General features: G+C 45.7%; 1 pseudogene across 6 annotated transcripts in view; it reads right to left on the minus strand.

Moving 5' to 3' along the window:
• The window catches only part of LOC147700692 (epidermal differentiation-specific protein pseudogene), a 95470-nt pseudogene extending 72120 nt beyond the window's left edge, over positions 1-23350 (minus strand). For 4 of the 6 annotated variants that reach the window (XR_015297400.1, XR_015297403.1, XR_015297404.1 and 1 more), the window contains exon 1: positions 23257-23350. The product of XR_015297400.1 is annotated as an epidermal differentiation-specific protein pseudogene, transcript variant X1 (transcript). Of the gene's footprint in view, positions 1-23222 lie in introns of all 6 variants that reach the window. The other 2 variants (XR_015297401.1, XR_015297405.1) reach the window with 2 other exon arrangements.
• Between the last annotated feature and the right edge of the window lie 775 nt (positions 23351-24125).

A 24125-nucleotide genomic window follows, 5' to 3' on the forward strand; every position in this document is an offset into this window, starting at 1 on the left:
ATCCGTGATTGATCAGCACACATCTGATTTTGGAACCATGTTTGCTTGACGTACCCTGATCCATCTTCTGCTCATTCATAAAATTCATACTTCTCTACTATAGTTTTTGGACGGGCTAAGATCGCTTAAAATGTTATCATTTCAAATGAAATACAACCCAAAATTTGAAATCATACAAATGGTAGGAGGTGCAGCCGAATGTAACTCGGTTTGAAACTATGCTACAATATTGGTACCAGAGAAGTAATAACAGCATGATTTGGTAAATGTTGAGCCAGTGTTTGGGCTTTCTCAGGGGCAGATCCGCGAAGTGGTCCAAGGTGACCTGAATAGCAGTGACTTGCCGGGTCACAAGGGAATCAATTCTAGCATAGTTTCCCGGATGCCCTGTTCCTCAGGATCGCCAGGTCACATAATAGGACAGGCTTACTACAAAAATAAGTGGATGAATTGAACGCAGCAAAACTGATTTGGAAAACTTAGTTCCACTGGACAGAAATGAGAAGGGAAACCTAGTAGTTGCTCAGAGGTCCATGTGTACAAGCTCAAAACTGATAAAGACGAGGAACACAAAATTCATTTTTGTTTTATTTAATTTTATCACTATTTCCAAATAACTAACATGCACCCTATCGTGCAAATTGTAATAATAGCACAGATGTACACGTATTCAGTGAAAAGCGGCAACACAACAAGAATAGTAAAGCATCTGATAGCGGTGAATGCAAAATTAGCATTTTCTCGGATATAAGTGACCGTCAAGGCTATTGGCTTAGAAGCTTAAGATGCCATACATTGTCATTTGCAAAAATGGACAACTGTATGTTTAGAACATACAGTTGAAAGCAACAGGAAGCCCTCGTAGCCCCACCAAAATTCCAGTAATGTATTGGGCTATATCCAAGTCTAGAAAAAGGGGGGAAACAGAGAGTGACATGTTCCTTGGGGGCTGATTGTAATACTTTTGAGTGTTGGTCTGTGTCACAGGAGTCTAGTCTGTGCCATTCGAAAGGGTGAGTTCCTTCACTGGGTGTGTTTATGCTCATTATAGAAGTGTGCTCCATTGAGCTGAATTCTCCATATGCCTCCTTTGAAGTTTGGGAAGGTATAGCCGAGGCCACTTACATCCTTGTGGCTTTAGGGATGTGAAGGCCTGACCTGATGTCTTTTGCAAGAGGTTAAAGAACAGACTACGGATAATAGAGCAACCTGTATTTAGGTCTCGCCAACGCAGAGCGTTCGGGCTGCATAGGAGGGGACCTTTTGGAATTGATCACCACTTTTGCCTAAACGCGTGCACGTTGTGCATTGCTTTGTATTGTAACACGTGCACGTTTGACAGTTCCCTTGCAGGCGCAAGCAGCGGTGCCATCTGTTAGCTAATATCGCATCTTGCTGCTCCCTCCTGCAAAGGAAACAACAGATATGCCTCAGCATCTACAGGCAGGCTCGCAGGTGCCATATGTTTCCGACTTGTTTTAAAATGTAGCTTTTTACCCATGCGCGCTTTTCCACCTACCGCTGCTTCTTTTTGAAGAATAGGGCTCTTCAGCGGACGTAGGGCCATGGTTGAGGCCTTACTCGTCCAGGGTGTCCATTGGTGTGCCGAGTTAACCTTGCCCTGCAGGAGTGAGCCGGCATTGTGCTGATAGAGGGGGTTGTCAGAGGCCTGATGACACATTTTCTCCAAAAAGACAACCTCCAATCGTGGCACACAATTAGCAGTGCAAAGTGTTTCAAATGCCTTCCTAAATCTAGTGAATGTTGTTAGACAGTTAATCATCAATTAACTGACCAGGTGGGGGGTTCTGGAGAACAGGTGATGGGGCCAGCTCCACAACAGAGAACATGCTCTTAAATTCGATCTCGGAGATAAGAGAAAATTTCACAATATCTGAAAACAATCAACAAAAGATTCAGGGGACTTGCGAGACATTGGAACTAAAAATACATGATATAATGGGTGGAGTGTAAGCAGTAGAAGCCACTGTAGAAGACCTCTCGAAACAGGTCACGGAAATCATGGTAGAGATCAAGAAACTGAAAGATAAATTCCTGGCGGACAAACTGGAGAGTTTGGAAAATAGCATCAGAAGAAATAACATCCAGATTTTAAACATTCCAGAAGACCTTGAGGGGGGGATATTAAAAGCTTTATAATTGATCTCCTAAATGATTTCCACCCAGGAACCGAGAGGTTGACCCTAGAAAATGACACTCAAAGAATCCACAGAGACCCCTTTAATAGATGGGCAGGAAAGAAAAACCCCAGGAAAATATTAGTGCATTTCAAAACAAACTCCATAAAATAAGCTCTCCTCTCACAGGGGCTGAAAACGGGGGTATACAACAAGGTAGACTGGTCTTTCTGTAGTAGATCAGATATTTCATGCACCACACAGGATAGGCAGTGGGAATTGGGAAACAGATACAGGATTGGAAGAGCTTAGGGGCCACCGGAAAAACTCTGATTCCCCGCCTCCCTGAAGGTGATGTGGAACAAAATGTACAATTTTAGAGACACGGAGGTTAGCTCTTGGATTTAGCAGGCCAAAAGCTTGTCCAATTAACATTAATTAGCAGCGAAGGTGTTAATGTAAACTCAGCAGCCAATCCTATTGTCTGGAACTCATACAACGCCTTCTTAAGAGGGCTACTAACCTTCCTCACTATTAAACATCATACAAAAGAAAAGGAAGATATTAAAATAATGGAAGCACAAATTGCTAAAAAATCTTTAACATTAGAACAAACATCAACTGATCCAGTTAATATACAACAACTATCCATAGCTAAAAATGAGTTAATAGACCACCTAAAGGCAATAAACCAAAAAAAATGGGAGGCAAGTAGACTTGCCCATCATGAGTACGGAGATGGGTGTAGAACATTCCTGGCGTGGAAAACAAAATCTGGCCATGTCAGAAATATTGTGAAAAGCCTTAAATGCTCAAACACAAGGAGGATTATTGAAGTGGACTCAGAGATCAAAGAAGTCTTTGCTCTATTTTTTCAGATCTATTCTCTGAAGATTTAACTCCATCTGAAGAAATGCTGGAAGCCTTTTTCTGAGACCTCCAACTTCCTACCCGATCAGTTGCTGACAGGGACAACCTGAGTGCCCATATCACATTAGAATAAGTGTTGCAATTTATCAAAGCGTTAAAAAATGGGAAAGCTGCAGGCCTGACGCCATCCCAAATGAAGTATGCATCATTTTGAAAGATGAAGTAGCACCACTCTTACTTCAACTTTTTAACTCAGTGTACCTAAGTGCGCAGGAGGTAACGGCATCCTGGAACGAGGCCACAATTACAATAATTTCGAAGCCAAATAAAAGCCTACAAATCTGCAAATCATATAGTCCTATTTCGCTTTTAAATAGTGATCATAAAATCTATACCCAAATTCTCATTAAAAGACTAGATGAAGTTGCAGGCTCTATAATACACTCTGATCAAAGGTGCTTTTTGAATGGGAAGCAATTGAAAGAATTAACTCACCATCTTATTAGAGTGATGGATCTTGCCAATCTATATCAGATCCCACTGGCAATCTTAACATTCGACGCTGCCAAAGCTTTTGACAGGGTCAGTTGGCCCTTCTTAATAGAAGTAATCCATCGCTTCAATTTGGGAGAAACATTCATAGCAGCAGTAAAGGCTCTCTTTAAAAACCCCTCTGCTAGGATTCTTGTTAATGGAAACTTAACAAAACAACTTAAAATTTCTCGAGGGACCGGACAAGGCTGCCCTCTTCTCTTTAATTTTTACATCGAGCCCATGGCATGCAAACTAAGATCGTGTCAAACTATCTCCCCTTTTAGTTGTAAGGGTTAGGAAAAAAATAGGTCTGTACACTGATGACCTTATGGTCCTGACAGGGGACCTTGAACAAGCGCTTCCAGAGATTTGGGATCAGTTGGAGAATTTTGGGAAAATATCCGGATACTCTATCCCCCACATGCATCAATGTAGGATTTTGCATTTCTGAAATAGCGAAAATTAAGGAATCGCTATTTAGGAAATGCAAAATGCTATGCATCATTTTTTTCGGTATTTCTTTGTGATTCGGTAAAAATCGCATTTTTTACCGAATCCCAAAGAAATACCGAATTCTTAAGTTAATTTTCGCAATTTCCATTGATTCCTATGGGCCAAAAGGCCCATAGGAGTCAATGCAAATTGCGAGTGGCACTTAGAAAATTTCATGGGTGCAGGGGGGGTCCAAAGGACCCCCCCCTGCACCCCTGAAATGTATTTTTCGCATCATGTTGCACACACACATGTCCTAAGGACATGTGTGTCCGTAACATGAATGTTGAAAAAAAAAAATTTAAAGCATTTTAAACACTTTTTCCAAATTTACCGAGTGGTTCAACCACTCGGTAAATTTGGAACCCTAAGTGCGAATTTTCACTTGTCAAAGTGATGATCCATTGCTTTTAAGAAGTCGCACATCTGCGACTTCTTAAAAGCACCCGCAATTTTAGAACTCGCAACAATGTTGCGAATTCTAAAATTGCTTCATGCATCCCAAAAAGCACTTTTGCATTCGCAAACGGCCGATTTTAAGGAATCGCACCGTTTGCGAATGAAAAAGTGCTTGATGCATGTGGGGGTAAAAACCAGCAGAAAACTGCGCTGATGCTATGGAACTCCCCTTACAAAAGCGAGCTTGAAAAACAGCAAATAAGATATTTTGGGGTACAAATCACTAAGAACATAGATAAGATAGCCCAACTAAACTTTTATAAAACTATGATCAGTGTGCGACAGCAGTTACAGGCATGGGAGCTTCTCCCTCCTTCTATCATGGTTGGATCTTACCTGCTGGAAATGTTTCTCTTACCTAAGTTCACTTTTTCTTTGTTACTATCCCCTTGGAATTTTCCAAAAGCTGGTTCAAGAAAGCACAAGGGCTATTCTCCTCATTTATATGGGGTAGAAAAAATCCCAGAATTTCTCAGAAAAAACTCAGGAGGAAAAAACTTAATGACGGTATAGCCACCGCTGATCTATACCTGTATTATTGTGCTTTCCATCTTAAAAACTAACGCCAACTCTTAAATGATAGCCAGGTTTACCTACCTCTTTTTAAAGTCCTAACAGAGGCACATAACACACAAGCTGACTCCTTCCTTTTAAAATGTGGTCACCCCAAATTCTTTAAAAAGGTCAGGCTGAAGATCCTTAAAGCTGTCATTAGAGTTTGGGTTCAAGTGAGGGCACTATTACACCGGCATGTCTGCAAGATGCCTTGGCCCTCCCTCTACGCCGAGCCAGGATAGTAAGATGGGGAGAGCTGATAGTAGAAAATGAGTTAATCCAATGGCAGTGCTTCTCTGATTTAACCAACAACTCGGTATCAAAATTAAAGTACCTGCAAATCCTCTGTTGCACAAAATCAATTGGCAACAAACTAGTTGGGAACGTGGACTTGGTAAAAGCAATCTGTTCAAGAACAACATGAAAGGAAGTAGCAGCATGGTACTGGCAAATGATTGAGATTGGAGACAAAAAATTGAACCTATTCAAAGAGAGCTGGAAAAAGTACATGCAGGGTGATGCATGCCATAAGGCATACTGGACACCATTGAAACTTTCCAAACTGAGGAATGGAGTGACAAAGAAGTGCCCGAAGTGTGATGATATCAACGTAAATGAGGTACACATGTTCTGGCAATGTCTTTTGATCGAGCTCTTCTGGGATGACGTGAGTAATTTCATCTCTGAAATCCTGGGTAGAAAGGTTGGGCAAACAGCATCTACAATTATCTTCAGGATAATTGCAAGTGAGACAAAAAATCTGTCTCTCTCAAGAAACCAGAAGGTATTACTTTTTGTCTTTATTCTTCTGGCATGAAGGGAGATCAGCATTAAATGGATCTTACCCGTTCCACCCACTAAATCAGAATGGATAAGCCCAGTCCAAAGCATTTCAACTCTCAATCAAGCAAGCAAAAGGGTTAAAAAAAAAATTCTGGTATTTATGGGATAGCTTGTTCGCAGTTTTTGCCTCCACTTAATTTGATTCAACTTCACTCTATCACTCTGGAATTAACACAACTAGAGCCATCTTTGAGGTTATATGCTTTCTCTCTTTCTTTTTTCGTCTTTCACTCCTTTCTCTTTTGGATACACTTGGTTCCTCAGTAATATACATTTATTATACTTAGTGGTCGACTGATTACAAATCTGCTTGCATGGCCGAAACGTTGTGAAACTAGCTAAGGCTAGGTGTGAATGGCCTACAGAAGAGGAAGAGCCTTGGGTATTACCTACAAGCCCTGCTCAAAATAGTGCACCGGGGTCTAATCTTCCCATCCTTCAATGAGAAGAGACCAGGTTTTTTCTCTTTTCACACTGGGCTACAGTTTTCAGTTTGACCGGCTTTACATTCTTGAATTAGGAGCATATTTTGTTGAATGAGGACAAAATAAAAATAAAAAAATAAATCATCAATATGTGCCCTCCCTGCTGTAGCGCTCGCTGTCTGTCGTACTGTGTGCCTCCGTGAGCTTGGCAGACTGTCTTGCTTTGTGGCTGCTAGTGTCCTCACAGAAGCTTTGGTGATGGTGGAGTAGCATTGAAATAATGGTATTCGGCGCAAGGTTCGTGTTAAACTAGTGACGTCTGAATATGATTGGAGTGAGTGCGTCACATCGGTTCGCTTTAACAAAATAGACTCTTTGCCCCTGGTAACGTCTCGTGATTTGTCCGCGCTTGGGACTGGCTGGTTTGAGCCCTTCTGATACCCCTGGCTGAAGGCAGGCTCCCACATATGCTGATCGCCTAGCCTGTGGCTGGTCTTTTCCCAGTGTCTTTCCATTTCATAACCAGAGTGTGAAACTCTGGCGGTGCCTTTGAGTGTGTAACTGGGCGCCTGCTTGACGGCCCTGGCTATGATTATTCTCCTGCCTAATAGCTAGTCAATCTGTAAACCATGTTTGGGGTCAGTTCTCTGCTATTAATGAGGGGAGCCTGCGAGATCTGCACAGATAATGACCTGTAATCTTTCAGGTAGCCCGACCTCGAGCCCAAGGTATCCGAACGCTTTACATGAACACCTGTTGCATTACAGACGGATTTTAGGCATGGAGAGATTAAGGGCCTCACTAGGATGCCCGCCCGCCATCCCATCGGTAAACGGGACCGCCCGCCATAAGGGCGGGGGTCCTGTGGGGGGCATTAGGATGTGCCTGCCACAGTGGCGGGCACATCCTGTATTTTTAGTATTGTGGCGGGCGGAGCTCTCTGCTCCGCCCGCCACAATACGAAAATTGCTTGGCAGCATTTACTTAAACAAAGAGCTAAGCACTGTGCAGTGCCTGCCGCTTTGTTTATGCAAATGTGGGGGGGGGTACCACAGGTACCCCCGTGTGCATGCCCCTACCCTCCTTCACTCTGGGGGCCCGCAGGGGGCCCCCAGAGTGAAGACTGCCTGCCTTTCCATGGCAACACTGCTGCCACGGAAAGGCTAGCCAAAATGCCTTTCATATTATGGCTGGCGAGACACCGCCACCGTATTAATCAGTTTCTGCTCCGGCCGCAAGGCGACCGGGCGTAAAACAGGCGGGCTGTGTTTTCTCCCGCTGCGGTCCCCCCGCCTTTGTAGTATGGCGGAGGGAATTTAGGGAAGGATGTCTGGCGGATTGCCTCCGCCAGGCTGGCGGTGGCCACCGCCAGCCTGGCGGAGGCAATCCGCCAGACATCCTAATGACCCCCTAAGTGTTTTGCCCAGAATCAAAGGATGCTTGAGCCTCCCGCCAGACTTGAGCCTGGTTCCCTAGCTTCAAAGTCGGCCGCTCTAGCCTTTAAGCAACATGATGACTGCGTTAAGCTGGTTGGCACTGAACATGCAAATGGAGCGCAGCTTTCTAGTGATGCTTTCTGAGGATAAAGAGTCTCACTGTACAGCTCATCACTTGCTTAGACTTTGTTGCTCATAATTAAGTTGTGTTTGTGCTGGTGGCAGCAATTAAAAATCGAGCGAAGGTAGTTTCATGCTCATCGGTCTACTTTATTAATTGAACGACCGGAGATGTTTTTAGGGGGGAACATCCTTTACAACGCAACTTTTACAACAAAGTACCTTTTTGACGCAACCATTACAACGCAACTTTTACAACGTCTTGCGCTGGGGGGCGCTCTAGGATAGGGAATAGTTTCCAGCACCTTCCCTACTATCCACAGGGACTGGAGTTGGAATAGCGCCCCCAACGCAAGTCATTGTAACGACTAGCGTTGTAAAACTTGCTTCATAAAGGCATGCCTTGTAATAGCATGCGTTGTAATGTCATACATCCGTTTTTAGGTCTAGGTCTAGGTTTTAGGTTTAGTACTAGAAATGTCCCGCTCTTATAATTGCACTACACTCTGAGCTTGGAAGGGTTCTATTGATGTCATTTTTTCAATACTCTCATGCTCTTTCTAGGCACAGGCTTTGTTTCTAAAGTGACACTATTTCGGGTAGTTTTCTTATACAATCACAATTTCTCCTTTACAACGTCTTCCTTTCTATTGACTAATATGTCTTTCAGTCCCTCCCTTTTCTTATTTCTTATCGCCCACAGAGCAGTGCCTAAATTCTATTAACTTCCGCCCAGTGTGTTGAAGTGTTTGGTCTTGGGACCATTTTCTTCTGTATTGCTTCCGTTTGTTGAACATAGTCGATTTGTGGCAGTGCCTTTGGAACCTTAGGAGTGTTAAGTTATCCAGAACAATATCCTTGGTGCAACAACATTAACTGTTGCATGGCTAAACACTTATACAATCCCAAAGGCGATACCTATTGGCTATGCCAATGCTTGTTGAATTTAGCAACTATTAATGCTTCTGTTCAAGTGGTGTTCTCCAACATCATAGATGACTTTTGTTCAGTTTGAGGAGTCTGTGACAGGCAGCCTTGTTGTAGTGGAACAGGCAAGTGTTCCTAGAGTTGGAGTGGTGGAGGGTGTGGCTAGATTGAAAGATTGCCACTTTCCCAATTGAATTCCTTCCACACTCCATTAGTAGAATCCCAGTAAGAGATGATGACTTTAGTTACAGTTGTTTTGTTTGTAGTTATAGTTTTGTATCTAGTTCCAATTAGTTTGTGTTATCTTTATTGTTAAAAAGAAAATTGATGACGGTGTGTGTGGACTGGTGCTTGGCTGGTGGTGTGCATGGACTGGCGCTTGGTTGGCGGTGTGCTTGGGCTGGCATTTGGCTGGTGATGTGCGTGGGCTGGCACTTGACTGGCAGTGTAAGTGGGATGGTGCTTGCCTGGCAGTGTGCATGGACTGGCGGTGTGCCTGGGCTGGCATTTGGCTTACGGTGCGTAACTAGTGACTTGCTGCTGGTCATTACACACAATGCTAACCAAACGCCACTGAACACACTGTGTCAACCACCAGCCGGTGTGATTGCTGTGTCAGCCATGTGGCCGTATGAAAGTGATGTACTCTTGAATGGAGCTGTCTGTTGATGTGATTGTTGTAATGTGCTGGGCCAGTGGCTGGCGGTGTGAATGGTCTTGTGTGTCATGTATGAAAGGTGTTTGGGGGCAGAGCTTGCCGGCAACCGCGAGGGCGCCTGAGCCTTTAGCTCCGTCACGCTGAAGTAGCTATCCAACATATATCCTGCATCGGTAGACTTCTGAGACGGGCTCTGAGCTTCCCCTGTGTCTAAGAAATGACAGAGCAGGCAGCGGTGATCTTGCGCCCGAGTTTGGGAGCCGCATGGACGGAGAGAAACACTGCAGCGGATCGGCGGTGAAAAGGCCCGGCAGCCGCGTCCTGCAGTAGGAAACGCGCCTGCGATGCATCACAGGGTTTGCGGACAGGGAGCACGCTGACCCGGGGAGAGGCCTTGCCATGCGGCTGAGGGCCCCGGAGTAACTTGGCGTTTCCTGGCAATACCACTGAGCGGGGAGCTGAGGTGCAGGGGGCGGTGACCCCTCTTGCCCCTCCCCCCCCACCTCAACAGTCCACAGCGCCGGCAATAGTGCAGTGGCAGTGAAGATGATTGGAGGCAGCGGTTTGCCCGGGCTAGTCTGCCAAGTGTGGAGCCTGATCTTTATAGCCAGGCGAATCTGGAGCAGAGACACCTGTGGTTAGCAGACAGGGGAGAAGTAGCACAGAGCCCACTGCCACAGTCCCCCAACACCAGGATCTCACGGCAAATGTGAGGGAGACCTAGGGAGCCATTAGCTGTCGATCGGAGCAGTGACCTGGAGGAGGGAGTTGGAGAGGGGTGAGCGCTCACCTCACCCACGCTTGGAGCCCACGGATTGAGACCAGCTGCGGTGCTTGACGACAATTGGAGCTGAGAAATTGCCTCGAGGTGACAAGTAAGGGGGATGTTGTAGGTCCCATGCAGCAATTCGGCGTTACAGGATTGGGGCCTCACGACTAGGACACTGGTCGGAGTGGACCCTTGGTGTTGCTGCACAGCTGCCCACTCCCACGGAGTGCTTTGGTTTCTGGTCTGAATTGACTTTAGCCATGGCGTCTGTGCCTCCCCCCCCAATGCTCACGGCACTAGCATGGACTGCTTTGGAGTGTTTGTGGAGGCCTGAAAGACACCTCTCATAGAAGCGAACGCAATGGAAGAGTGCAAGAGACGCCGCAACAGCCTGCAGGTGCCCTAAGAGGAACAACGTCCGTGACGGGGTACGGAAGGAGAGCTCATCAAGCCAGATAAATCTCCTACAAGTGTCTGGGGTTTAGCGAAGCGCAACACGCAGCGGACTACTATTATCCCTCAAGATTCCCCGATAGCACGACGGCCACGGTGCTTGATAAACACTGACAGGATGGGCAAGGGAGATAAAACACAGAGCAAGTTGTCCTTTGCGCAGAGACACTCACAGTTGCAGGGGGACACGACAGAAGAGAGCGTACACACACAGACGGTGGACGACCAAGTAGCTGGCACAGATATAAAGAATATGCTGCTGTCCATGGAAAAAGGCCTCCAAACCAGTATGTCCTTCCTGGGCACAAAGATTGATGCACTCACTTATAGGATGGATCGCATGGCAGGGCGCCTCGACAAACATGCTGAACGGCTTGATATGTCGGAAAGGAGGATAACGGGAGTGGAGGAGGCCCAAACGGAGCTGGACTCGGACCACAAGAAGCTGGAAAAAATCATGCAAGCCCTTCAAGACAACATGGAGGATTTGGAGGCACGCTCACAACGCTGTAACCTCCGCATCACGGGCCTGCCAGAAACTACTCCGACGGGCAACCACACGCAGCCACCAGGCAGGGGCAACTGACGCCCTAAACGATCTACTAAAATCTTATAAGCGGGCCTTGAATGTATCATTCTTGGTGACTTTAACATTCATAATATAGGGGTTTCAACCACACGCAGCCACCAGGCAGGGGCAACTGACGCCCTAAATGATCTACTAAAATCTTATAACCTGGCGACGGCCCATTCAATCTTTACAAAGATCAGACCGGGGCAGACGGTCGGCCCCACATACAATAACCAAACCACGGTCGATTACATAATATTAAGCGGCAAACTTCAACACTTGATGTCAAATTTTCTGTCCATCCGCGAGATGATAGCGATCATGCTGCATTAACTGTCATTCTGAACCTCATCGTGGAACAACGCCACAAGCTTGAATACATCGGAGTGGCCGATGGAGAAGAATTAATAAAGCTACCCAGAAGGATCAAATGGGAACAAACCACCATTAATAGATTTAATAGCTGGGCAAATCAGTGGACAGGCTGGCCGTGGAGTGGTCAGAAAAATGGCGCAATAGACAGCTGGAATGCCACATCAGAGTCCCTGGCGGTGATTCTTCGTGGGAATCAGACTAGTGTGTCGCATAGGCGTCCCTCCCCTAACTATGGTTTTAACATAGAAATCAAAGCAAGTGCCAAAATACTAAACACGGAACGCAAACGGTTCCATAAAAGCGGTTCAATACAAAACAAGAATCAATTACATGAAGCTAAAAAAAGTCATGCTAAAAAGGTATGGGCTGCCAAACGTGCCCATTGTGAAGCACAATGGTTAATCATATTTGATCTGCTGAGCCCGGGAAAATCACAGGAGTTTTGGAACTATATATGCAACATGGGACGAGGCCCAAATCACAGAGAAAATGCTCTTGAAGCTTCCATTTGGGTCGCCCATGTCAAAGCATTATACACTAACGATGGTCCCGCAAACATGCAAAATGTCACACCTATGGAGACCACCTTGATCCCACCATCCAGATGACGCCCCCACCGGGAAAATCGTTGGTCTCCAAAATCTTAAAAAACATTCGACAAAACGCCGCACCGGGCCCTAATGGGCTTCCTGGGCATCTATTCAAGGCAAACATTGACTTTTGGACAAAAAACTTGACTCCTCTGTACTCTGAATGTTGGCTTTGGGGGACGTCCCAGATTCGTGGAGAGGCTCGCTTTTGCAGCCTATTCATAAAAAAGGCCCAAAATCAGATCCCGCCAATTACCGCATGATTGCTTTGTTGGATATTGAGGGTAAAGCTTATGCTAGCGCCATCTTGAGGGACTTCGAAGACTGGTCAAGTGCAGCTGGCATTCTCCCATTCTGTCAAACCGGATTTAGACCTGGGTCAGCGACAGTTGATAACATCATCGCTCTCTCTTTCCTGGCGCATCGCGCACGGTCAGGCAAAAGTCTCCCCCTCTTGGCCTGCTTTATTGATTACTCGGCGGCGTTTGATGGGGTTGACCAGGCGATTCTGTGGCACAAGCTGGCCCAATGGAACATTAACCCGGGGCTGCTAAGAGCGATACAGTCCCTGTATCAAAAAACTTGGGTGCGCATCAAACTCTCAAGGGACCACGCTTCTGCTAAGATCAACACAGATAGAGGCCTAAAACAAGGGTGTGTGCTAGCCCCATTACTATTCAACCTATACACTGCGGACATGGAGAGGGCCTTGACTGGCGCTGCCCTAGCCACCCCAAAGATTGGCGGGCGAAAAATACACTTTATGCAATATGCTGATGACCTGGTCCTATTGGACCATACGAGAATGGGGCTGCAAAAGGTGTTGACGGCACTTGCCGTATACAACGACAAAAACAGGCTTGTAGCTAATCGAACAAAATCAAAGGTAATTATATTCGGGCATTACCCAAGGAAAAAATCTTTAAAATGGAGGCTAGGCAATCTTGTGCTGGAAACTACACAGCGTTACATCTATTTGGGCATCTGTTTTCAGGAATCAGGGCTCCCAAGTGCTCATCTTAAGTCAATCCAGGCCAAAGGTAAATCCATCACCTATGCCATCTGCAAGCTGCAAGCCTCCTTATACAGTCCGTCTACCACGGCCATCAATAGAGTACTTAAAGCTAAGCTCATGCCGGCACTCAACTACGCCCTCCAGGCATTCCCGGGTAAACTGAGCCATGAATTAGAAAAAATTCATTGCAGGGCATACAAGAGACTTTTCCATCTCCCAAGCTGCACTAGAAACATCCTCGTTCGCTTGGAGTTCTCACTCAACCAGCAAAACCTGGAAGAACTGGCCGCCTTAAGCAAATACTACTTTCTAACAACGGCGGCTCAGGAGAACACACTGAAGGCAGTCCTGAAATGCATTTTCAGAGAGCCAGGGAATCCTTGGTCAGCCGCCCTCGAAGTGGCCAAGGCCCCTCTCAATCTCGCCACGGACTCCTGGAACCCTGAATATGTTACATACTCTGCCATCAAATACGTGATTAAAAAACAAGTGCGTGCACGGTCACGGGAATTGGACCTGGAATCCCTGAGGAGAAGAAAAGACCTGCATGAGACCCTGTGTTTCCCGCATATCCTGCATACTCCTAAACAGCATCTGACGCAGGCAGTGGGAAGTGCAGCCCTTCACAAAATCTTGGCTTACAGATTACATCCTTTGCCCCTTAAAGAATTGTACCCGTGTGGTAAGGCCAGCCCAGGTGCACATGAATGCAGGCTCTGCAGCTATAAACGGGAGTCATTGGCACATCTTCTCTTCTGTTGCCCAGCCCTGCGGTTGCCCCGTAGTCTCTATCTTAGGCCGCTACTTAGATTTTCTGGGTTACGCTCTGCAAAGGATGGGATCTTTCATCTTTATTCCCTGTCCACGGTAATGCACATGGCCACCTTTGGGAAATTTATCTTCCAAGCACGGGCAATGCTGATGTCTTCTACTGGTCGGACTAAAGAGTCTTTAGCCGGCTCATGAACCTTTTCCTTGGCATCTTGGCATTCTTGGAGTAACTATACAACTTGATCTGTTTGAAATTTTCTTGATTTTAACTTTCGTAATGTGATGACGTTTGTATTTTTGGTTTTATGTAATGGTTTTCAGTAACCAACAATAAATATCATTCATACTCTGACGGGCAATATGGGTGAGGGGTTATTCTCGTCGATGTTCGTGGTGGAGCGAGCTCACCGCTAGCTGGGCCCTCGTCAACGCCCCGGAGCACCACCGCGCCCTATCATTGCAAAGATGCTTAAATACCGGGACAGGGACACAGCGCTCCGGATGGCAAGGGACAAAAAAACGCTGCAATACAAAGGCTCGGATATCTCGCTCTACCCTGACTTCAATGCTAGCGTTCAGGAAGCGTGCAAACATTTTGCTCCCTTTAAGAGACAACTCAGGGGCCTCGGACTGAACTACGCAATGCTATACCCGGCCAAACTACGGGTCTACCTGCAGGGCCATTCCCACCTCTTCACGGACCCGAGGGCCTTACAACAAGCGCTGAAAGGTTGGTCGAGGGAGCAACCCAGAGGTGTGAACGGATCATCAGAAGGAGATGAGAGGAGCAGTCAACTTGACAAACAGGAGTGACCCAGCGGGACGCAAAGTGTGGTATGGTCTGCCCCTAGTGGTGGTGATGTTATTTATATAGTTTATTGATACCAAGAGATGGGGAAGGAGCAGAAGTTCTAGCTGCTTAAGTGTAGGCTGCCCATGGATTGTCGCAGAGACACTATCACTGCTGGGACTCGGCAGAGTGGGAGGGGCCTAATATATGGAGAGATTCGGGTGGTCCGATAAGCATTAATTCATCTTCGTGTTGAAGTGGAGGGGGGGAATATTGGCTGAGGGCGGGGAGGTTCGGAGTAAGACTGAAAAAGCATAATTACTAGTAATGTCTTGTGTTCTACTGTTGCATACAGCATTGCGTGGCGAGGGCGAGGCTCAGCTTGACAAGTGCAATTTGCGTCTATAACAGATATAGGACGCATGGAAACCTCAGCCCATGCGCGCAATGCACCCCTTTAGGCCCTGCGAAGGCCAGGATGTTCTCAGTTGGTATTGGGGTAAGGGCGATGGGTGGAGAGATCTGCAAGGCCAGGTTGGGGGCGGTCTTTTGTGGGTGGGGGGTGTTTCTGGGGTAGCTTTGGCTGAGGGGAGGGGGGGAAATGTTTTTGGCTTTGAACATGCAACCGATCACAGGTACACACTGGACACACGTGCACAGTAAATTCAGAGTTAACTGTCATGGAGCACACAGCTGACCTTGGCAGCTCCACACCAGCACCCTTGATTAAGGCACTCACATGGAACATTTGTGGTCTAAACAACCACAGAAAAGTTAGGAATGTGCTAAGCTACCTGCAGCGGCAACACATTGACCTAGCGCTCCTGCAGGAGACCCATCTGCCATTAACGAGCAGAATGCTACACAGTAGGGGCCTTGAGGGTAATATTAACGGGTCGGGATTCACATAGCATGCTAGAGCTGTGCTCACTTGGGTGAACCCCAAATCGAAATTTGCTCTCAAGCTCCTGGCGGGTGGATTCATCATCTCCAAGTGCACGGGGCAGGGGATGGAATTTGTGATAATTAAAGTATATGGCCCGAATTATGACTCCCCAGAATTTTACCAGTCTCTGGTTGCGATAGCTAGAGAATATGACTCGAAGCACCTGCTGTGGGGTGATGACTTCAACTTAGTACTTGACCCCGCCCTGGACAGGTCCGCAGGTCGCCCCTGTAGGCCAATGGCTGCAGTGCTAACCCTACAAAGTGTGATCACCAGTTTGAACCTTGACGATGTGTGGAGGTCGCATCATTCCGGACAGGGAGGATACACACACTACTCAGCTTACTATGATATCCACACCAGAATAGACTATTGGCTGGCATCCTCCTCTGAGCTGGGGCAAGTGAGAGACTGTAAGGTTCTCCCTCGAACTCTGTCAGACCACTCACCTGTGCTGTTACTACTAGCTGCCCCCAGGAGGACCATACCACAGTTCATATGGTGGTTCCCTCCATATTCCCTATTAGACCCTCTGTTCCGAGGGGAACTAGCTGAGGCTATGCACACCTTATTCGAGACTAACATAGGTTCCGTTGGCAGCTTCCAAGTGGTATGGGAGGCTTTCAAAGTCTACATAAGGGGTATAGCGATATCAACACACTTGGGGGTACTTAGGGCCATCAGGCAGAGAATGGCTGAACTGGAGTGCCAATTGGTGCTCTTGGAGGAGCGACAGCGGAGACACTCAGACACTGCTATAGAGGCCGAGATAAAGTTACTACTGACTGAGTACCATGAGGAAGCTGACAGAGAAATGAAACACTTGGGGAAATATGCTACCACCCGGACATATGGTGAGGGTGAGAGACCAGGCGCTGTCCTGGCTCGAATTCTGCGCGGGAAAAGGGGATGACAACAAGTGATGGAAATAAAATACAGGGAGGGTACGGTACTCACGGACGAGACTGACATCACCCGGACCTTTAGAGACTACTATGCTGAGATGTACGCGTCCAAAAGTGGTGATCTGGATGATGACAAACTCGAATACCTGGACCACATTAACTTACCTTCCCTTTTTAACACGCACAGGGAATTCCTGATGCTCCCAATAGATAAAGATGAAATAATTGAAGCCCTTGCGGGGATGCGCACGGGCAGTGCTCCGGGAGCTGATGGTCTCACAGTAGGCTTTTATAAAGCATTTCAGGATAAACTTCTCCCGCACCTCTCTAGGCTGCTGGATGACATCTGCGTTGAAGGTAGCATGCCTCAAACAATGAGAGAGGCTCTCCTTGTAACAATACTGAAGCCAGGTAAGGCGCAGGACGAATGCAGTTCATACAGATCACTCTCACTGCTCAATGTTGACAGTAAAATATTTTCTAAGGTATTGGCTAACTGCCTGGCGCTTTTAGCGCCTTGGCTGGTCACACCGGAACAAGCGGGTTTCATCCCCAGCAGAAATCTAACACATAACATCTGCAAAGTTCTGGGCACCATGCAGCATGTCAAGCAAGATCGGAAGGCACTTGTAGTGTTTTTTGGGCATGGAGAAGACCTTCGACTCTGTGGAGTGGTCGTTTATGCGCCCGGTGTTGCAGAGGATGGGCCTAGGGATGCTATTCCTATAAATGGTGGGGGCTCTGTACCATAACCCACGAGCCAGAGTACGCCTTGGTGACTGGGTCACTGACTCCTTCCCGATAAGCAGAGGGACATGACAGGGCTGCCCGCTTTCCCCTCTGCTATATGCCCTAGTGGCTGAGCCATTGGCGTGCGCGCTATGAGAGTACCATGGCAGCGAGGGCATCGGGTTCCCCACATACAAAATACTGGTCTCGATGTATGCGGACAATACATTGCTATAGGTCCAGGACCCGGAAACTAATTTATCCTTGGTGTTAAGAGAGGTAGTGCTTTTTGGCGCCCTCTCGGGCCTCACGGTAAACTGGACGAAGAAGTCCTTGGCCTTCCCACTCTCCCCGGTAACTCAGAATATGGACATGGAATACCCACTGCGGTGGACCACGGACTCAGTCCGATATTTAGGTGTGCAACTTCATACAGACTCAGAGATCTTGTTCAGTGAAAATGATGGTGTTAATTATAGCAACTTAGAGGAAGACGAGGATTCCTGGTGCAAGCTCCCTCTCACGCTACTCGGTAGAATTTCAATTATGAAAATGGTTGTGCTGCCTAGACTATTGTTCCTATTCATAACCATCCCAATAGTGCTGCCCAAAATCTTTTTTCAGAGACTGACACAACTCATGATCAAATTGGCATGGGCCGGCAAGCAGCCTCGAGCTAAGTGGTCACTCCTCATGCTCCCTTATAGTATGGGCGGACCAGGTGCCCCAGACTTAGAGCTTTATTACAGAGTTGCCCAAGCATCTCATTTACACACCTGGCTGCATGGTGATAGACGCATCCCTCATGTCTTCATGGAAAAAATATTTGCTAGTCCACTTTCGCTCCCGGCAACTCTTTTTACCCCAGTGGATCGCAGGCCTGTAATCCTTGATTCCATCGCAGCGACAAACCATGCGTGGCGCAGTCTTGTACAACTGCAGGGAGGAGCATTACTCTACTCGACAACAATGCCAGTTGAATGGGCCCAGTGGTTATCCCCTATCAAAGAGAGGGGAGTGGTACATGCACTACACAAGCTTAACATTAAATCGGCAGGTGATCTATTCCAGGATGGTACAGCAAAAACCTGGGAACAGATACATGAAAGCGTTGGGGACGCCCCACTGCTGCCTAGATTTCAATTCCACAGAGTGCACTGTGCCCTCGCGAAGCTATTAGGAGACGACTTGGCGGAACCGCCGGAAGTTCCTGACCTCACGTATGTAATAAAGACTGACTCCCCCAGAAGTTATTGTCTACCCTAAATAAGTTATCACTGGCACATAGGGAACACCACTACACGAAGACCCGCTTGGCCTGGCAGAGAGATTTGCAGATGGTAATTGATGATGACATGTGGCGGTACTGCTGCGTTAATACTAGAAGGATATCTCTGAACGGTAGGCACAGATTAGTGCATTTTAAGTTCCTTAACAGAGTGTACTATACCCCAGAAAGGCTCCACAGGTATGGCCTTCGTAACTCTGCAGAATGCGAAGGTGTCACGCTCCCGACGCAGACTTCCTACATCTAGCACTGGCAATGCCCAGGTGTGCAGGTTTTATGGGAGAAGATCTTTGCTGATATCAGTAACATGGTAGAGACTGAGCTGGTACTGGAACCTGCACTGGCCCTACTAGGACACTCTAGACAGCTGCCTTATGCAGTCAGTCGACTGGTAGACATGGGGATGCTTATGGCGAGGCGAGTAGTTGCATATTGTTGGATATGGGGTCCTGCGCCTATACCTAAATGATGGGCACATGATATGCTCTACTGCTGCACGCAGTCTGAGAATTACAGTGAGTTACTGCCCCCCACCAGTTGCCCTAAGAACTTTTGGGGACTGTACCACACTTATCTCAGCGGCAGGATCGAGGCTGACACCCCTGAGGAGGGCTAGAGACAGGGGGGAGTCTCCAAGATCAACACACCAGGGGGGCTGCACAGCAGTTCTAATGTTGGAAATCGAGCTCCACACTGGAAGGAGGGAGTTTGCCAAAGTCAAGGAGTTGATTGCTCTTTAGAAGTATGGTTAAGATGTTAGGTGTAGATCCGCCTCCTGCCCTATAAAGGGTTGTTGGCTGAATGGCTGTGTACAGGCTAATGATTGGGATCTTTCTTTGTTGACCTGCAATGATTAGTCACATGTACCTGATTGGTGGGAGGGGGTGTAATTGATTGTAATGTTCTTGATTGCCAAACTCAATAAAACATCGGGTAATCCACGCAAGCCATACTCCTGTGAACCCCCCGGTTTTCAGAAATGTCTGGGTTTGGTAGATTAATGCAAGGCACTGGTGCCATGCTGGGACCCACAAGTCTTAAGACAAACTTAAGACAAAATCCTAACTTCTGTGAATACCAAAAGTAGTAAGTTTAGGATTTTGTCTTAAGTTAGTTCTGTGAATCGGGCCCTATATGTCTTGAATGGTGCGTGCATCCCCTGCTGAGACCTCTCAATGCTCCCGTGCCGTCCTCCCTGTGATATGACTTAGTTTATTGCACCCTTTGTTCTCAACAATGTGCAGCCCTGGGCAGCTCCCGAGCATATGTTGCAAGCTGGCGGTTTGGCTTCTGCTCTCAGGGCAGGCCAATGGTATTGTGGGTATCTTGTATGGTATAAGGTACACCCTGTGCAAAATATTAAGCATGATATTACAAAATCTAGTGGTTCGGGGTACTTTCTTAAAGTGTTCATGCGCTTTATATGAGCACCATGTTACACAAGGACACATTCATTTTGTTTTGGTAAGCACAGGGAGATTAAGGGATGTATGACGGTACAACGCGTACCGTTACAACGCGTCCCTTTACGACGCAGTTTAAACAACGCAAGTAGTTACAACGACTTGCGTTGGGGAGGCGCTGATAGTGAATAGTTTAATTTACTATTCCAACACCAGTCCCCGTGGATAGTAGGGAAGGTGTTGGATAGTAAATTAAACTATCCCCTATCCTAGAGCTCCCTCCAGCGAAAGTCGTTGTAACGACTTTCGTTGTTAAAGCTGCATTGTAACGGTACCGCGTTGTACCAGTTACGTTGTAAAGGATGTCTCTCGAGATTAAGTGTTTTGCCAAGAAACATAGGATGTGGACGCGACCCCGAGGCTCGAACATTGGTTTCCCAGCTCCAAAGCCTTTACATAGCCATATAGAGAAATAAATAACACACAACTAACAAAACAATGTATTTGATTTTAAAAAGCTTACAAAATACATTAACTGCATCACACCACACACATCATTAATATCATTACAATTGTCTTTTGGAGCGGTGTAAACTTACATATGCCATCAACATACACACAAGCAAAAACACTACACACATACATACCACTAACACATATCATATCACAACTCACCACTACATTCCACACCATACCACTGCACTGTCACTACAGTAAGCACAACTAGCACACAACATTTACAGTATTGAACACAACAGCTATATTGCTCTACAACATACCTTAAAAACATTACCAATATCTCTGGCTAAACACTTATAAGGTCCCAAAGGCAAGACCTATTGGCTATTCCAATGTGCATGGAGGTGCACTCATTAGTAATCTATCAGCTATATTCTTTCCTTATTAAGATTTGAGACCCAAATTATAAGAGGGGTTTTTACAAAGATAATTAACGTTGGATATTACCCCCAAAAGACCTGAGTCACGAGTAAAGGAAGCCTTGCATTGATCAGCATACCACTACTGCACCTTGCAATGGTAAAACACTAGGGGGCTTATTCACAAGCCCCTTGCAACACTTTTGCATCATTTTTAACATGAGAAAAGGGGCTTGTAAATCTGCCACTCGATATGTTCTGTCTCTTACCCTATACAAACCACATATGTGTTTAACTTCTACTAATTACATGTTATTTGCAGGGGCATTAATGTAGGTATTACATCGTGGCTGTTTGAATACCACATACATTGGTTTTCTGTAAATCACCAGAAACCCACCTGGGTACATAGGATTTAATAAACTGAAGGTGAGGTTCTCATTGCCCGGTTGTGATTCTAGTTAATAGTAGGAATGCTTTGTAGGCACAAGCATATACTGACTTTCCCTTCATGTGCTTATAGATAGATTGCAGGATAATCCTAAGTGACTCCAGGAATCTCTTTTGTGACAAACAGGATAACTGCTTGATTGGATTACAAATCGCGTGATCCACCACCAAAAATTGGTGAGGTGTATGTATTTTTGGCAATATGAAAGTTTGTTAGTATGAGTACCATCGGAAAGAGACTAGATAACGACTGAACAGGGGTATCTTATGCCAGCTCGTATGTATAGAGAGAGGATTGTGCCATATAGAGCGGGCGACTCCATCAAGATGATTCTGACATGGAAGACCCAATATAAGGTCCATGTATTAGCTTCTCTCCTTTGTCTTTATGTAGAGAAAAAAGAATAGAAATGTGTAGATAGGTTGTATGTATAGCTAATAGCATGCTTTATACTGTATATTAAACTAGTAGTAAAGCCGGGAAATTCTTGAGTGAGTTTTAACTTAACAAAATGATTCTAGTCTGTTTTTGAGCCTTTAAATCTTCAATTGTGGTTTAGGACAAGAATAATTTGCCAATGTTATGTCTCACTATACAGGTTTTTATGGGTCACCTTCCAATTTTTTAATTAAAGAGATTCAATCGTCTGGTCTTGAAAAAGATGGAAACATAATTTACCCATCGAAACGCGTCGACCGCAAATCTAGTTCACAATCAGTCAATACAGGCGTGGTTTATGAGTAATAATTAGAATAAATTAGGTTCCATGCCTCAGGCATTTTTATGACGGATGTGTAAAATGTAAAAGACATAATTTGTTTGTCTATGTAAGTTTTACCCTCTTTTTTTACTGTGTTCGTTTTGTAACAGGATTGAACAAAAGCTGTTTGTCTGTATTTATTGTGAGAGATCATGGCAATGAATTGTTTGTTTTATTTTTATGTGACTTTTATGATCAATAAATTTGAAATAAAATGTTTATCAACTTGTTTATATTGTATATCTCCCGGCTGTATATGGTTCAATCCTTCTCAGTACTGGTGAGTAAGTAAGGAATGTGTGATACCAGACCTGTATGTAATGTGCTGATTGAGTGATGAGTGGATAATATTATTTCATCCAAAGGATCTTACTTTGCATTCGCTGCCCCACAGCATGCTTCCCATCCATTCATTTTTCAAAGTTCTTTATTAATACCTTTGGAACCTGGAAAACAGTTAGCATGCCCATGCCTGCTAGTATGGTGTCTGACCTGCCCTATGAGGTACGTTCCATGTAGGATTTTAGGGTTATCCTGATCTAATATACTGGAAAAGATGTGGTTTAGAGGAACAATGTTGCAACTGGCAGTGTAGATTCAGCTTACACAGCACTTCCACCAGTTGCGTCCCAGAAAATGGGGTAAAGTCCAGAACGACCTCCTCCAATGCCAACTGGGTACAGTAGCGCTTGGCACCTGACCCAGCATGCATAGATGTGAACAGCACTGTGGTGTTAGCACAAACACAAAATCCATTTCCAATGGTTAGTTCATCTTTACTATAAAGTAAAGCTGGGCACCTGGTAAGCTGCCAAAACATGCAAAAACAAAACAGGGAACAATGCCACTGGAACATAAAATAAATCAACCATCCAGTGGCAATCCTCTAAAAAAAGAGTGGAGTTGTTGCAGTGCATCAACATACTCTCAGTGGAGGTCTATCAGATTCCACAACTCTTTCTCTCAAGTATCTCAAGAGCATGTCCTCTCGTGAAACTTCAGCAGTCAACATGGATGCCATAGCTCTTTAATTTCTTATGCCTCCTGTGCATTTGCTTCTTAATTGGAAACCTATGACATAGGTACCTAAAGCTACCAAACTTACCTTCAAATTGCTTACCCAAAGACCTAGGTGGATTCGAGTTGATTCCTGCTGGCTCTGAACAACTCTCCCACCAGGCAGTAATTATGGATGGCTCTACAAAGAGAAGAGAAACAATGTTGAAAACATAAAATGTAATTTAATTGAAGTAGAAATAGTCAAATCAACAGCCCTGCAGCAGTAGCCACCATGTCTTGCTACCATTGTGGAATCTTCATGAGTGAACAAGTAACATATCTACTTGACACCAGTGTAACTTCTGTGCTTCAGAACTATGTTGAGAGAACTGGTCATATCTAATGGACACAGTGTGACAAGCAGGTAACAACTGGCCTAGTGTGCTACGTGGAAGTGTTAAAGAAAAAACCTTGATGTTGAGAGATGAGATCCATATCCAAATAGAGAAGCAAACACACAAAAATCTCCTAAAGTGCCAGAAATGGGAAATGCAGAGGCCATGACTGACATAAAGATGATGAGAATCACGCTGAACACCACCTCATGCTCATCACCCCCATTCAGTGAAAATAGACTCACCCACCACTGCTGCCTCCTGCAGGAGGGTGTGAATAATTACCTTAAAGCCACCTATGAAACTGGCGGAGCAGTAGAGATCCCTTCTGCTGTGTTACACCACAGAAAAAAATTGACATACTCATTAAAAACTGACCTCCAGCATGAAAAAACAAGAGACGCCCTCTTTAACTTCATCAACACATCAAGCCCTATGCTTTATAATGTTTATATGTCCTCTCTGGCCCCCCTGATCAAATCCTTTGGATTTGCTCTGACATCGTATGCAGACAACACTCAAATTGTGGTGTCTCTGCTACCAGGGCAAGAGATGGGGGCAGTAAAATGATTTCACAATT

This window comes from Lissotriton vulgaris, chromosome 7 (assembly GCF_964263255.1).
Source record: "Lissotriton vulgaris chromosome 7, aLisVul1.2, whole genome shotgun sequence".
Taxonomy (NCBI): domain Eukaryota; kingdom Metazoa; phylum Chordata; class Amphibia; order Caudata; family Salamandridae; genus Lissotriton; species Lissotriton vulgaris.